This window comes from Arachis stenosperma, chromosome 2, assembly GCF_014773155.1.
Source record: "Arachis stenosperma cultivar V10309 chromosome 2, arast.V10309.gnm1.PFL2, whole genome shotgun sequence".
NCBI lineage: Eukaryota > Viridiplantae > Streptophyta > Magnoliopsida > Fabales > Fabaceae > Arachis > Arachis stenosperma.
In genome coordinates, this window is record NC_080378.1 from 103,296,271 (window position 1) to 103,312,180 (window position 15,910).

The 15,910-nt window shown below is 39.2% G+C and overlaps 1 non-coding gene across 1 annotated transcript; it reads right to left on the minus strand.

The window, feature by feature from the left end:
- Positions 1–15,566: 15,566 nt before the first annotated feature.
- On the minus strand, positions 15,567–15,670 carry LOC130964217 (small nucleolar RNA R71). Its single transcript, XR_009080319.1, has one exon. It is a non-coding gene; the product is annotated as a small nucleolar RNA R71 (small nucleolar RNA).
- Between the last annotated feature and the right edge of the window lie 240 nt (positions 15,671–15,910).

Below are 15,910 nucleotides of genomic sequence, written 5' to 3' on the forward strand. Positions count from 1 at the left end.
ATTATCCGCTCATCAAATGCCAAAACTGTTCAGAAGCAAAAAGCTACTAGTCCCGCTCATCTAATTGGAACTAAGCTTCATTGATATTTTGAAATTCATTGTGTTTTCTCTTCTTTTTATCCTATTTTGTTTTTAGTTGCTTGGGGACAAGAAACAATTTAAGTTTGGTATTGTGATGAGCGGATAATTTATACGCTTTTTTGCATTATTTTTAGGTAGTTTTTAGTATGTTTTAGTTACTTTTAATTATATTTTTATTAGTTTTTATGAAAAAATCACATTTCTGGACTTTACTATGAGTTTATGTGTTTTTTTGTAATTTCAGGTATTTTCTGGCTGAAATTGAGGGACCTAAGCAAAAATCTGATTCAGAGGCTGAGAAAGGACTGCAGATGCTGTTGGATTCTGACCCTCTTACACGCGAAGTGAATTTTCTGGAGCTACAGAAGCCCAATCGGTGCACTCTCAATTGCGTTGGAAAGTAGACATCTTAGACTTTCCAAAAATATATAATAGTTTATACTTTTCTCGAGACTTGATGGCCCAAACTGGCGTTAAACACCAGCCAGAGACCCTTTTCTGGCATAAAACGCCAGAACTGGCACACTTCTTGGCGTTAAACGCCCATTTTGGCACCCAGGGTGGCGTTTAACTCCAATTTGAGGCACATGCACGTGGAAGCTTGGAAGCTCAGCCCAAACACTCACCAAATGGGCCCCGGAAGTGGATTTCTGCACTATCTACACTTAGTTACTCATTTTCTGTAAACCTAGGTTACTAGCTTAGTATAAAAACTACTTTTAGAAATTTATTTTAGGACTTATGACATTTTTTACATTTTCATATTGTATCTTCTACGGCATGAGTCTCTAAATCCCATAGGTGGGGGTGAGGAGCTCTGCTGTGTTTCAATGGATTAATGCAATTACTACTGTTTTCTACTCAATCATGCTTGATTTTATTCTAAAATACTCACTCGTACTTCAATATGAAGAATGTGATGATCTGTGACACTCATCATCATTCTCAAATTTATGAACGCGTGCCTGACAACTACTCCTGTTCTATCTGAGCTCAACGTAGTCATTGGGCGATAGCTTGAGTGCGTATCTCTTGGGTTTCTAATCCATGAGTTTGATTTGCATCTCCTGACAACAGAGCATTCAACCCCATGAGATCAGAACCTTCATGGTAGAGGCTAGAACCAATTGGCAGCATTCCTGATATCCGGAAAGTCTAAACCTTGTCTGTGGTATTCTGAGTAGGATCTGGGATGGGATGACTATGACGAGCTTCAAACTCACGAATGTTGGGCGCAGTGACAGTGTGCAAAAGGATAGAGAGATCCTCTTCTGACACAAGTGAGAACCGACAGATGATTAGCTGTACAGAAACTGTACCTGGACCATTTTTACTGAGAGGACGGGTGGTAGCCATTGACAACGGTGATCTACCAACGTACAGCCTGCCATAGAAGAAGCCATGCATGTTTAGAAGAAGAAGATAGTAGGAAAGCAGAGATTCAGAAGACAGAGCATCTCTGAACTTCAACCTGTTCTCCATTACTGAACAACAAGTATTATTCATTTCATGCTCTTTTATTTTTTTTACAAACAAAAATCATTTTTATCACTAATCTCATAACTAAGAGTTACAGGATAACCATAGCTTACTTCAAGCCGACAATCTCCAGGGGATCGACCCTTACTCATGTAAGGTATTACTTGAACGACCCAGTGCACTTGCTGGTTAGTTGCACCGGAGTTATGAAAAGTGTAAATCACAATTCCGTGCACCAGAGATTAACAGGCCTACTAAAGAAACATGGCATCATTCACAAGATAGCAACAGCTTACCATCCCCAGACCAATAGGCAAGCCGAGGTGTCTAACAGAGAGATAAAGCGTATATTGCAGAAGATAGTCAAACCTCACCGGAAGGACTGAAGCACCAGACTTGTTGATGCGCTCTGGGCTTACCGGACAGCATACAAGACACCAATCAGAATGAGTCCCTTTCGCTTAGTCTACGGAAAGGCGTGTCACCTCCCAGTTGAGATAGAACACAAAGCTTTCTGAGCGGTACGAGAATCCCACATGGGATTTGTGAAAGCCGGAGCTGAGAGGAAGTTGCAATTATAGGAGCTAGAATGCCTTCGTCTAGAAGCTTATGAAACTCCAGGCTATACAAGGAGAAGGTGAGGGTTGTACATGACAAGAATATAAAGCACAGGGAGTTCAGACCTGGTGAGTTAGTTCTCCTCTACAACTACAGGTTGAAACTCATGCCAGGCAAGTTGAGATCTAGATGGGAAGGCCCCTATAGGGTGGAAAAGGCTGAACCTTATGGCGTCTTTCACCTGCGCCATCCCTCAAGCCACAAGATCCTCAAAGTCAATGGTCACCGCCTAAAAATTTACCATGGTGAAAAGGTGATGCCAGGGCATCTTGGCCAGTTTCACTGACCTTTTCTTTACTGTTTTTAAGGTAGTTTCATGCATTTCCTTAGGAAATAAGCTAGTTTTGGGTGGATATTCACTTATACCTTGATTCAAGCATACATTGTGCATTTTACATGATTTCATGAGGATTTTGCATGAGTTTAGTGACAAATTGTATGTTGCATTACCCATGACTTGGACTAGAACTTTGATGCACTCTATTGCTTGATTTCAGGACCAAAGAAAGCAAGGAAGAACCACTTAGCAGTTAGGTTAATCTAATTAACGTGGCCACTAACGTGGAATGGGAGGTAACTTGCAAAGTTGATGAGAAAAGTGACTGCCAATAATGCTCTCGAAGCCATCATTGCCCACGTTAAGAGTCACGTTAACTAAGTTAACGTGAACTCTAACGTGAAGAAGGGACTTTGAGCCAATGTTAATGACACTTAACATTATCACTAACGTTGGCCAATGATCATAAGTGGCCACGTTAGAGTACACGTTAACTTAGTTAACGTGGCCTCTAACGTTAAAAGGGGGAAGGAAGCCAACGTTAGTGACATTCAACATTGTCACTAACGTTGGCCTAAGGTGCAATGTACCACGTTAACTTCCACGTTAACTTGGTTAACGTGGGAGCTAACGTAAGAGGCAAGGGTGGTCGACAACGTTAGTGACACCCAACATTGTCACTAACGTTGGAAGCACCCACAAAACCCCCAAGGAGCCACGTTAACTTTCACGTTAACTTAGTTAACGTGGAAGCTAACGTTGATGATTGAAAGATGAGCCAACGTTAGTGACACTCAACATTGTCACTAACGTTGGGAATGGCTAAGAATGGCCACATTAGAAGCCACGTTAACTTCGTTAATGTGGGACTCTAACGTGAGACATAGGGGCACACTGGAACGTTAGTGACAATGTTAAGTGTCACTAACGTTCTCGAAGGTTGGCAAGGCCACGTTAGAAGCCACGTTAACCTAGTTAACGTGGGGCTCTAACGTGAGGCAAAGGGGTACATTGGAATGTTAGTGACAATGTTGAGTGTCACTAACGTTCTCGAACTCATAATTTCACTAAACGTTAACACCCCTAACGTCCTGAGCTAAAGTCTCTGCCCACTTCACACTTTCTCTCTGCAAGTAAAACCAAGCCCAAATGAAGAAGATAACTGCTTCAAACTCAAGATCCAAAGGCCCAAGACTTGAAGAGCCAACTAGAAGCTGAGAAGAGTAGTATATATAGGAGTAGCTTTGAATTATTTGAGGAGTTCTGGAAGTTGGAAAATAGCACTACTCTCTGTATTTTTACTTTCTCTGCTCTTCTAGTTCCATGATGTATTCTCCATCTTTGTTTTCATTTTCTAGAGCTATGAACAACTAAACCCCTTTCATTGGGTTAGGGAGCTCTATTGTAAATTGATGGATCAATACTAGTTTTCATTATTCTTCTTCTATCTTTTCTCTTGATTTTACTTGAAAGCTTTCGATCTTCATCTAATTGGGTAGTTATCTTGGAAAATAAGCTATTCAAACTTGGATCTCTTCTGAACCATGGAAGAGGAATGAAGAGATCAAGCTAGAAATGCTTTCTCATGCTGGACCAAATTGGGTTTGGATGGATATGTGACTATAATCCTCTCAACACCTGACTTGGGAAATGCATGTGGTATAGTCAGTGACCACACTTCATCTCTTCTCATGAGCAATTGACCAAGGAATTGGCTATTGATCAAGATTTGAGAGATTGAATTGCAAGAAATTGTAATTCAATCAATTAAGATTGCCAAGGAGATCAATGAGTGCATTGATTGAGGAAGGGATGAAAATGAATTTGATCCGGAGAATTGCAACATCTCCTGAGCCCAATGAACTCCCCATTTCTGATCTTACCCATTCTCTTTAATTTCTGCGTTTACTTTTATGAGCAAACACCCCATTCCCCTTTACAATTCTGTAATTTACTTTCAGTAATTTACTTTCAGACCTTTAATTCTAGCATTTACTTTTTCTGTCATTTACATTTCCGCCATTTTATTTTCTGCAAATCTCAACCCAAATTCTGAATTCACTCAACTAGAACATTCTTCTAATTAAAGTTGCTTGATCAATCAATCCCTGTGGGATTCGACCTCACTCTATTGTGAGTTTTTACTTGACGACAAATTCGTTACACTTGCCGAAGGAAATTTGTTGAGAGACAGTTTCCACCTGCATCAAAAGGTGAAGGACAACATGGAACTGGAGATCTTCCTCCTAGAAGATCCATCTTCAGTAGACGACTGATGAGCGGATAATTTATACGCTTTTTGGCATTGTTTGTAGGTAGTTTTTAGTATCATCTAGTTACTTTTAGGGATGTTTTCATTAGTTTTTATGTTAAATTTACATTTCTAGACTTTACTATGAGTTTGTGTGTTTTTCTGTGATTTCAGGTAAATTCTGGCTGAAATTGAGGGACCTGAGCAAAACTCTGAAAGCAAGGCTGACAAAGGACTACTGATGCTGTTGGATTCTGACCTCCCTGCACTCAAAATGGATTTTCTGGAGCTACAGAACTCCAAATGGCGCGCTCTCAACGGCGTTGGAAAGTAGACATCCAGAGCTTTCCAGCAATATATAATCCATACTTTATTCGGGATAAGACGACGCAAACTGGCGTTCAACGCCAGTTCTACGCTGCATTCTGGAGTCAAACGCCAGAAACACGTCACGACCCAGAGTTGAACGCCAGAAACATGTTATAACTTGGCGTTCAACTCCAATAAAAACCTCAGCTCGTGGATAAATCAAGCTCAGCCCAAACATACACCAAGTGGGCCCCGGAAGTAGATTTATGCATCAATTACTTACTTTTGTAAACCCTAGTAGCTAGTCTAGTATATATAGGACCTTTTACTATTGTACTAGAGATCTTTTATCCTGGATGGTATTTTGCATCCTGTGACCACGTTTTGGGGGTTGGCCATTCGGCCATGCCTGGACCTTTCACTTATGTATTTTTAACGGTGGAGTTTCTACACACCATAGATTAAGGGTGTGGAGCTCTGCTGTACCTCGAGTTTCAATGCAATTACTACTATTTTCTATTCAATTCTCTTTATTCCTATTCTAAGATATTCGTTGCACTTCAACTTGATGAATGTGATGATCCGTGACACTCATCATCATTCTCACCTACGAACGCGCGTGACTGACAACCACTTCTGTTCTACCTTAGACCGGGCGCATATCTCTTGGATTCCTTAATCAGAATCTTCGTGGTATAAGCTAGAATTGATGGCGGCATTCATGGGAATCCAGAAAGTCTAACCTTGTCTGTGGTATTCCGAGTAGGATTCCGGGATTGAATGACTGTGATGAGCTTCAAACTCCTGAAGGCTGGGCGTTAGTGACAGACGCAAAAGAATCAAGGGATTCTACTCCAACCTGATTGAGAACCGACAGATGATTAGCCGTGCTGTGACAGAGCATTTGGACCATTTTCACTGAGAGGATGGGATGTAGCCATTGACAACGGTGATGCCCTACATACAGCTTGCCATAGAAAGGAATGATGTAAGGAAACTGTAATGAAAGTAGCAGGAAAGCAGAGATTCAAAAGGAACACAGCATCTCCATACCCCTATCTGAAATTCCCAACATGGAATCACATGAGTAACTCTATCTTTACTTTCTGTTTTTTTTATTAATCAAATTTAATCCAATAATCTCTTAAATTAGCTATTCAACCTGACTGGGATTTACAAGATGACCATAGCTTGCTTCATACCAACAATCTCCGTGGGATCGACCCTTACTCACGTAAGGTATTACTTGGATGACCCAGTGCACTTGCTGGTTAGTTGAACGGAGTTGTGTCCACACATAGTTGTGAACCATGGTATTGGCATCATATTTTTGGTGCCATTACCAGGGAAAGAAAGAGTTATTATCTCGAATTAAATTTCATACAAGTACAAAGAGTACGAATCACAATTTCGTCCACCAAGTTTTTGGCGCCGTTGCCGGGGATTGTTTGAGTTTGGACAACTGACGGTTCATCTTGTTGCTCAGATTAGGTAATTTTCTTTTCAAAATTTTTCAAAAATCTTTATTTATTTTCGTTTTTCCAAAAATATTTTTGAAAAAAAATAATATTGAAAATCCAAAAAAATTAATAAATTCATAAAAATCAAAAATATTTTGTGTTTCTTGTTTGAGTCTTGAGTCAATTCTTAAGTGTGGTGTCAATTGCATGCTTTAAAAATTTTTTCTTGCATTTTTTGAAAATTCATGCATTCATAGTGTTCTTCATGATCTTTAAGTTGTTCTTGGTAAGTCCTCTTGTTTGATCTTGATGTTTTCTTGTTTTGTGTATTTTCTTGTTTTTCATATGCATTTTTCGTTTGTTAGAGTCCATGCATTAAAGATTTCTAAGTTTGGTGTCTTGCATGTTTTCTTTGCATAAAAATTTTTTCAAAAATATGTTCTTGATGTTCATCATGATCTTCAAAGTATTCTTGGTGTTCATCTTGACATTCATAGTGTTCTTGCATGCATCTTGTGTTTTGATCCAAAATTTTCATGTTTTGGGTCATTTTTGTGTTTTTCTCTCTCATCATTAAAAATTCAAAAATCAAAAAAATATTTTTTCCTTTTTTCTCTCAAAATTTCGAAAATTTGAGTTGACTTAGTAAAAAATTTTCAAAATTAGTTGTTTCTTACAAGTCAAGTCAAATTTTCAAGTTTTAAAAATCTTATCTTTTCAAAATCTTTTTCAAAAATCATATCTTTTCCATTTTTTCCTTTTTTTCGAAAATTTCAAAAAATCTTTTTCAAAATATTTTCAAAATCTTTTTCTTATCTTTATATCTTATTTTCGAAATTACACTAACAATTAATGTGATTGATTTAAAAATTTGAAGTTTGTTACTTTCTTGTTAAGAAAGGTTCAATCTTTAAATTCTAGAATCTTATCTTGTAATTTCTTGTTAGTGAAGTAATTAATTTTAAATTTTAAAAATTAAATCTTTTTCAACCATATCTTCTTATCTTATCTTGTTATCATATCTTTTTCAAAATTTTATCTTTTTCAAAAATTTGATTTCAAAATATCTTATCTAACTTCTTATCTTCTTATCTTTTCAAATTTGATTTTAATATCTTTTTCAAATAACTCTTTGACTTTTTGTTTGTTTCTTATCTTTTTCAAAACCACCTAACTACTTTTCCCTCTCTAATTTTCAAAAATATCTCACCTCTTTTTCAAAAATTCTTTTTGTTTTAAATTTTAAATTATATCTTATCTTTAATTTTCGAAATTACTAACCCCTTTTCAAAAATTAATTTTCGAATTCACCCTCTCTCTCCATTCATAGTCATCTCTTCTGTTTGGAGTCTCCTTTCCTTATCCCCTTTCTCCTTCTACTAACATAAAGGAATCTCTATACTGTGACATAGAGGATTCCTCTTTCTTTTCTTGTTTTCATCTCTCTCATATGGGACTGTAAAGACGAATGGAGTAGATCTTGAAGTCTACAGCCTCATGCTTTTCCCTTTTGCTGTAAGAGACAGAGCTAGAACATGGTTGGACTCACAACCTAAGGATAGCCTGGACTCCTGGGAGAAGCTGGTCATGGCCTTCTTGGATAAATTATTTCCTCCTCAAAAACTGAGCAAGCTTAGAGTGGATGTTCAAACCTTCAAGCAAAAAGATGGTGAATCCCTCTATGAAGCTTGGGAAAGATACAAGCAGCTGACCAAAAGATGTCCATCTGACATGTTTTCAGAATGGACCATATTAGATATATTCTATTATGGTCTATCTGAATTTTCGAAAATGTCATTGGACCATTCTGCAGGTGGATCCATTCACCTAAAGAAAACACCTGCAGAAGCTCAAGAACTTATTGACATGGTTGCAAATAACCAATTCATGTACACTTCTGAAAGGAATTCCGTGAATAATGGGACGCCTCAAAGGAAGGGAGTTCTTGAAATTGATGCTCTGAATGCCATATTGGCTCAGAACAAAGTGTTGACTCAGAAAGTCAACATGATCTCTCAAAGTCTGAATGGATGACAAAATGCATCCAACAGTACTAAAGAGGCAGCTTCTGAAGAAGCTTATGATCTTGAAAACCCTGCAATAGCAGAGGTAAATTACATGGGTGAACCTTATGGAAACACCTATAATTCATCATGGAGAAATCATCCAAATTTCTCATGGAAGGATCAACAAAAGCCTCAACAGGGCTTTAACAATGGTGGACGCAACAGGCTGAGCAATAGCAAGCCTTTCCCATCATCTTCTCAGCAACAGACAGAGAATTCAGAGCAAAACACTTCTAATTTAGCTAATCTAGTCTCTGATCTGTCTAAGGCCACTTTAAGTTTCATGAGTAAAACACGGTCATCCATTAGGAATTTGGAGGCACAAGTGGGCCAGCTGAGCAAGAAAGTAACTAAAACTCCTCCTAACATTCTCCTAAGCAATACAGAAGAAAATCTAAAAGGAGAATGCAAAGCCATTGATGTAATCAATATGGCCGAATGCACAAGGGAGGAGAAGGACGAAAATCCTAGTGAGAAAGACCTACTGGGACGTCTCTCAGGCAAGAAGGAACTCCCTATTGAGGATCCAAAGGAATCTGAGGCTCATATAGAGGCCATAGAGATTCCATTAAATCTTCTTCTGCCATTCATGAGCTCTGAAAACTATTCTTCCTCTGAAGAGGATGAAGATGTCACTGGAGAGCAAGTTGCTCAATATTTAGGAGTTATCATGAAGCTGAATGCCAAGTTGTTTGGTAATGAGACTTGGGAAGGTGAACCTCCCTTGCTCATTAGTGAACTAGATACATGGATTCAGCAAACTCAACCCCAAAAGAAACAAGATCTTGGCAAATTCCTAATACCTTGCACCATAGGCACCATGACCTTTGAAAAGGCTCTGTGTGACTTAGGGTCAAGGATAAATCTTATGCCACTCTCTATAATGGAGAAGCTGAGGATCATTGAGGTATAACCTGCCTTATTCTCATTACAATTGGCAGACAAGTCAGTAAGACAAGCTTATGGATTAGTAGAGGACGTATTAGTAAAGGTGGAAGGCCTTTACATCCCTGCTGATTTCATAATCTTAGACACTAGGAAGGAAGAAGATGAATGCATCATCCTTGGAAGACCTTTCCTAGCCACAGCAAGAGCTGTGATAGATTTTAACAGAGGAGAATTAGTCCTTCAATTGAATGGGGACTACCTTGTGTTTAAGGCACACGGCCATCCCTCTGTAACAAAAGAGAGCAAGCATGAAGAGCTTCTCTCAGAACAGAGTCAAAAAGAGCTCCCACAGTCAAACTCTAAGTTTGGTGTTGGGAGGCCACAGCCAAACTCTAAGTTTGGTATCCAAACTCTAAGTTTGGTGTTGGGAGTCCCCAAAATTGACCTGATCACCTTTGTGGCTCCATGAGAGCCCCCTGTCAAGCTATTGACATTAAAGAAGCGCTTATTGGAAGGCAACCCAATTTTTATTTAACTAATTTTATTTTTTTATTTTGTATTTTATTAGGTACATGATCATGTGGAGTCACGAAAAAATTATTAAAATTAAAAACAGAATCAAAAATAGCAGAAAAAAATTCGCACCCTGGAGGAAGGACTTACTGGCGTTCAACGCAAGTAAGGAGCATCTGGCTGGCGTTCAATGCCAGAACAGAGCATGAATCTGGCGCTGAACGCCAGAAACAAGCAACATCCTGGCGTTTGAACGCCAGGAATGTGCCCTGAGGAAAGCTGGCGCTGAACGCCAGTAACAAGCATAGAACTGACGTTCAACGCAAGAAACATGCTGCATCTGGGCGTTGAACGCCCAGAATGTGCACCATCTCGGCGTTTAAACGCCAGAATGGCATGCAAAGGCATTTTACATGCCTAATTGGTGCAGGGATGTAAATCCTTGACACCTCAGGATCTGTGGACCCCACAGGATCATCTCAGGATCTGTGGACCCCACAGGATCCCCACCTACCATATTCCTACCTTACCTCCTAATAATTCTATAACACACTTTCCAAAACCCCTCACCAATCACCTCAATCTCTCTTCCCCATCACCTCTTCACCACTCACCTCCATCCACTCTTCCCCATAAACCCCACCTACCTTCAAAATTCAAATATCTTTCCCACCCAAACCCTCCCTAAATGGCCGAACATACCCCCTCTCCACTCACTATATAAACCCCTCCATTCCATTTATTTTTCACACACCTCAACCACTTCCTACTTACCTTGGCCGAATACACCTCTTCCCATCTCCTCCATATTTTCTCTTCTTCTTCTTCTTCTCTTTCTTCTCTTGCTCGAGGACGAGCAATATTTTAAGTTTGGTGTGGTAAAAGCATAAGCTTTTTTGTTTTTCCATTACCATTGATGGCACCCAAGGCCGGAGAATCCTCTAGAAAAGGGAAAGGGAAGACAAAAGCTTCCACATCTGAGCCATGGGAGATGGAAAGATTCATCACCAAAGCTCATCAAGACCACTTCTATGATGTTGTGGCCAAGAAGAAGGTGATCCCTGAGGTCCCTTTCAAACTCAAGAAAAATGAGTATCCGAAAATCCGACATGAGATTCAAAGAAGAGGGTGGGAAGTTCTAACAAATCCCATCCAACAAGTCGGAATCCTAATGGTCCAAGAGTTCTATGCCAATGCATGGATCACTAGGAACTATGATCAAAGTGTGAACCCAAATCCAAAGAATTATTTTACAATGGTTCGGGGGAAATACTTGGATTTTAGTCCGGAAAATGTGAGGTTGGCGTTCAACTTGCCCATGATGCAAGAAGATGCACGCCCCTACACTAGAAGGGTCAACTTTAATCAAAGGTTGGACCAAGTCCTTATGGACATATGTGTGGAAGGAGCTCAATGGAAAAGAGACTCCAAAGGCAAGCCAGTTCAACTAAGAAGACTGGACCTCAAGCCTATGGCTAGAGGATGGTTAGAGTTCATTCAACGCTCCATCATCCCTACTAGCAACCGATCCGAAGTTACTGTGGATCGGGCCATCATGATTCACAGCATCATGATTGGAGAGGAAGTAGAAGTTCATGAAGTCATCTCCCTTGAACTCTACAAAATAGCCGAAAAGCCCTCCACCATGGCTAGGCTAGCTTTTCCTCATCTTATTTGCCATCTATGTTACTCAGCTGGAGTTATCATAGAAGGAGACATCCTCATTGAGGAAGATAAGCCCATCACCAAGAAAAGGACTGAGCAAATGAGAGAGCCCACTCATGGAGCCCAAGAGACGCATGAGGAAGCTCACCATCAAGAGATCCCGGAGATGCCTCAAGGGATGCACTTTTCTCCCAACAACTATTGGGAACAACTCAACACTTCCTTAGAAGATTTGAGTTACAATGTGGATCAATTAAGGGTGGAACATCAAGAGCACTCCATCATTCTCCATGAAATTAGAGAAGATCAAAGAGCAATGAGGGAGGAGCAACAAAGGCAAGGTGATGAGCGGATAATTTATACGCTTTTTGGCATTGTTTTTAGTATGTTTTTAGTATGATTTAGTTAGTTTTTAGTATATTTTTATTAGTTTTTAGTTAAAATTCACTTTTCTGGACTTTACTATGAGTTTGTGTGTTTTTCTGTGATTTCAGGTATTTTCTGGCTGAAATTGAGGGACCTGAGCAAAAATCTGATTCAGAGACTGAAAAGGACTGCAGATGCTGTTGGATTCTGACCTCCCTGCACTCGAAGTGGATTTTCTGGAGCTACAGAATCCCAATTGGCGCGCTCTCAACGGCGTTGGAAAGTAGACATCCTGGGCTTTCCAGCAATATATGATAGTCCATACTTTGCCCAAGATTTGATGGCCCAAACCGGCGTTCAAAGTCACCCTCAGAAATTCCAGCGTTAAACGCCGGAACTGGCACCAAAATGGGAGTTAAACGCCCAAACTGGCATAAAATCTGGCGTTTAACTCCAAGAAGAGTCTCTACACGAAAATACTTCATTGCTCAGCCCAAGCACACACCAAGTGGGCCCGGAAGTGGATTTTTATGTCATTTACTCATCCTTGTAAACCCTAGGCTACTAGTTCTCTATATATAGGACCTTTTACTATTGTATTTTCATCTTGGTTCTTCTGGTTCCCTCTCTGGGGCCGAAACCAATGATCACTTTTGTCCTTATGTATCTTCAATGGTGGAGTTTCTACACACCATAGATTAAGGTGTGGAGCTCTGCTGTACCTCGAGTATTAATGCAATTACTATTGTTCTTCTATTCAATTCCGCTTGTTCTTTGTCCAAGATATCACTTGTTCTTCAACTTGATGAATGTGATGATCCGTGACACTCATCATCATTCTCACTTATGAACAAAGTGACTGACAACCACTCTGTTCTACAAGCAACCAAGGCTCTAGTGTTTATCTCTTGGATTCTTTAACCGGAATCTTCGTGGTATAGGCGAGAACTGATGGCGGCATTCAAGAGAATCCGGAAGGTCTAAACCTTGTCTGTGGTATTCTGAGTAGGATTCAATGATTGAATGACTATGACGTGCTTCAAACTCCTAGCAGGCGGGGCGTTAGTGACAGACGCAAAAGAATCGATGGATTCTATTCCGGCCTGACCGAGAACCGACAGCTGAATTCCGCGTGCTGTGACAGAGCATATGCAATCGTTTTCACTGAGAGGATGGGAGGTAGCCATTGACAATGGTGAAACCCTACACGAGCTTGCCATGGAAAGGAATAAGAAGGATTGGATGAAGACAGTAGGAAAGCAGAGAGACGGAAGGGAAGGCATCTTCATGCGCTTATCTGAAGTTCCTACCAATGAATTACATAAGTATCTCTATTTTATCTCTATGTTTTATGCGTTTATTACTTATACCCATTTGAGTCTGCCTGACTAAGATTTACAAGGTGACCATAGCTTGCTTCATACCAACAATCTCCGTGGGATCGACCCTTACTCGCGTAAGGTTTATTACTTGGACGACCCAGTGCACTTGCTGGTTAGTTGTGCGAAGTTGTAGTGATCACAATTTCGCGCACCAAGTTTTTGGCGCCGTTGCCGGGGATTGTTCGAGTATGGACAACTGACGGTTCATATTGTTGCTTAGATTAGGTATTTTTCTTCAGAGTTCTTAAGAATGAATTCTAGTGTTTCAAGGTGATGTTCTTATCATCACCAAAGCTGATTGATTTTCATCAATTTAGCTCTTGAATGCAATGGCCTGCTGAAGCTTGGCTAGCCATGTCTAATTTCTTTAGACTAACATTGCATGATTCCTGGAATTCTCATTAAGAATTTTGATACCTTTATTTTCTTTTCCTTATAATTTTCGAAAAAATCCAAAAAAATTTATAAAATCATAAAAACCAAAAATATTTTATGTTTCTTGTTTGAGTCTAGAGTCTCATCTTAAGTTTGGTGTCAATTGCATGCATTCATGTGTCTTAAGGATCTTCAAGTAATTCTTGATTATTTCTTACTCTGATCTTTGAATTCTCTTGACTTGAGTGTTTTGTTGTTTTCCATATGCATTCTCATTTTGTCAGTGTCAGTAGTATACAAACTGCTAAGTTTGGTGTCTTGCATGCATTGTTATTTGAATTTAGTTGCATTTTGATTATTCCTCATTATTAAAAATCCAAAAATATTTTTAATTTATGTCTTTTCAAGTCAATAATACAGAGAATTGAAGATTCAGAACATACAGCAGAGGAATTATACAGAAAAAGCTGGACGTTCAAAACGCCCAGTGAAGAAGACAGACTGGCGTTTAAACGCCAGCCAGGGTGCCTGGCTGGGTGTTTAAACGCCCAAAAGGGTAGAGTTTTGGGCGTTAAACGCCAGAATGTGCACCATTCTGGGCGTTTAACGCCAGGATGGCACAAGGGGGAGGATTCTGTTTTCAATGCAATTTTTTTCAAGTTTTCAAAGTTTTTCAAAATCAAATCTTTTTCAAATCATATCTTTTCAATCAAATGTTTTCAAAATCAATTTCTTTCCTTTTTCAAAGATACTTGCTATCAATTAATGATTTGATTCAACATTTCAAGTATGTTGCCTTTTCTGTTGAGAAAGGTTTAATGTTTGAATCATATCTTTTCTTGTTAGGCAAGTCATTAATTTTTAAAATCAAATCTTTTTAAAATTGTTTTCAATTCATATCTTCTCAATCACATCTTTTTAAAACTAATCATATCTTCTTAACCACATCTTTTTCAAAATAGTTTTCAATCAAATCTTTTTTATTTCTAATCTCAAAATCTTTTGCAAAAATCACTTGATTTCTTTCCCACTTTTATTTTCGAAAATCAATTAGTGTTTTTCAAAATGTTTTCAAAATCTTTTACTTAATTTTCGAAAATTACTTCCTTTCTCCTCACATCCTTCTATTTATGGACTAACACTATTCCTTAATGAAAAATTTGAACTCCATCTCCTTTGATAAGTTCGAATTTTCCACTTCTGTCTTCTACTCTTCTTTTCCTCTGACACTTCAAGGAATCTCTATACTGTGACATAGAGGATTCCACATTTTCTTGTTCCCTTCTCTTTCTTATGAGCAGGAGCAAAGACAAAAGCATTCTTGTTGAGCCTGATCCTGAACCTGAAAGGACCTTGAGGAGAAAGCTAAGAGAAGCTAAAGCACAACTCTCTTTAAAGGACCTGACCGAATTCTTCAAAGAAGAAGAACACATGGCAGCCGAAAACAACAACAATGCAAACAATGCAAGGAAGGTGCTGGGTGACTTTACTGCACCTACTCCCGACTTCTATGGGAGAAGCATCTCTATCCCTGCCATTGGAGCAAACAACTTTGAGCTTAAGCCTCAATTAGTTTCTCTAATGCAACAGAATTGCAAGTTCCATGGACTTCCATTGGAAGATCCTCATCAGTTTTTAGCTGAATTCTTGCAAATCTGTGACACTGTCAAGACTAATGGGGTTGACCCTGAGGTCTACAGACTTATGCTATTCCCTTTTGCTGTAAGAGATAGAGCTAGAACATGGTTGGATTCTCAACCTAAAGAAAGCCTGGACTCTTGGGAAAAGCTAGTCAATGCCTTCTTGGCAAAGTTCTTTCCACCTCAAAAATTGAGTAAGCTTAGAGTGGAAGTCCAAACCTTCAGACAAAAGGATGGAGAATCCCTCTATGAAGCTTGGGAAAGATACAAACAATTGATCAGAAAATGTCCATCTGACATGCTTTCTGAATGGAGCATCATAGGTATTTTCTATGATGGTCTCTCTGAACTATCCAAGATGTCTTTGGATAGCTCTGCTGGAGGATCTCTTCATCTGAAGAAGACGCCTACAGAAGCTCAAGAACTGATTGAAATGGTTGCAAATAACCAATTCATGTACACTTCTGAAAGGAATCCTGTGAATAATGGGACAAATCAGAAGAAAGGAGTTCTTGAGATTGATACTCTGAATGCCATTCT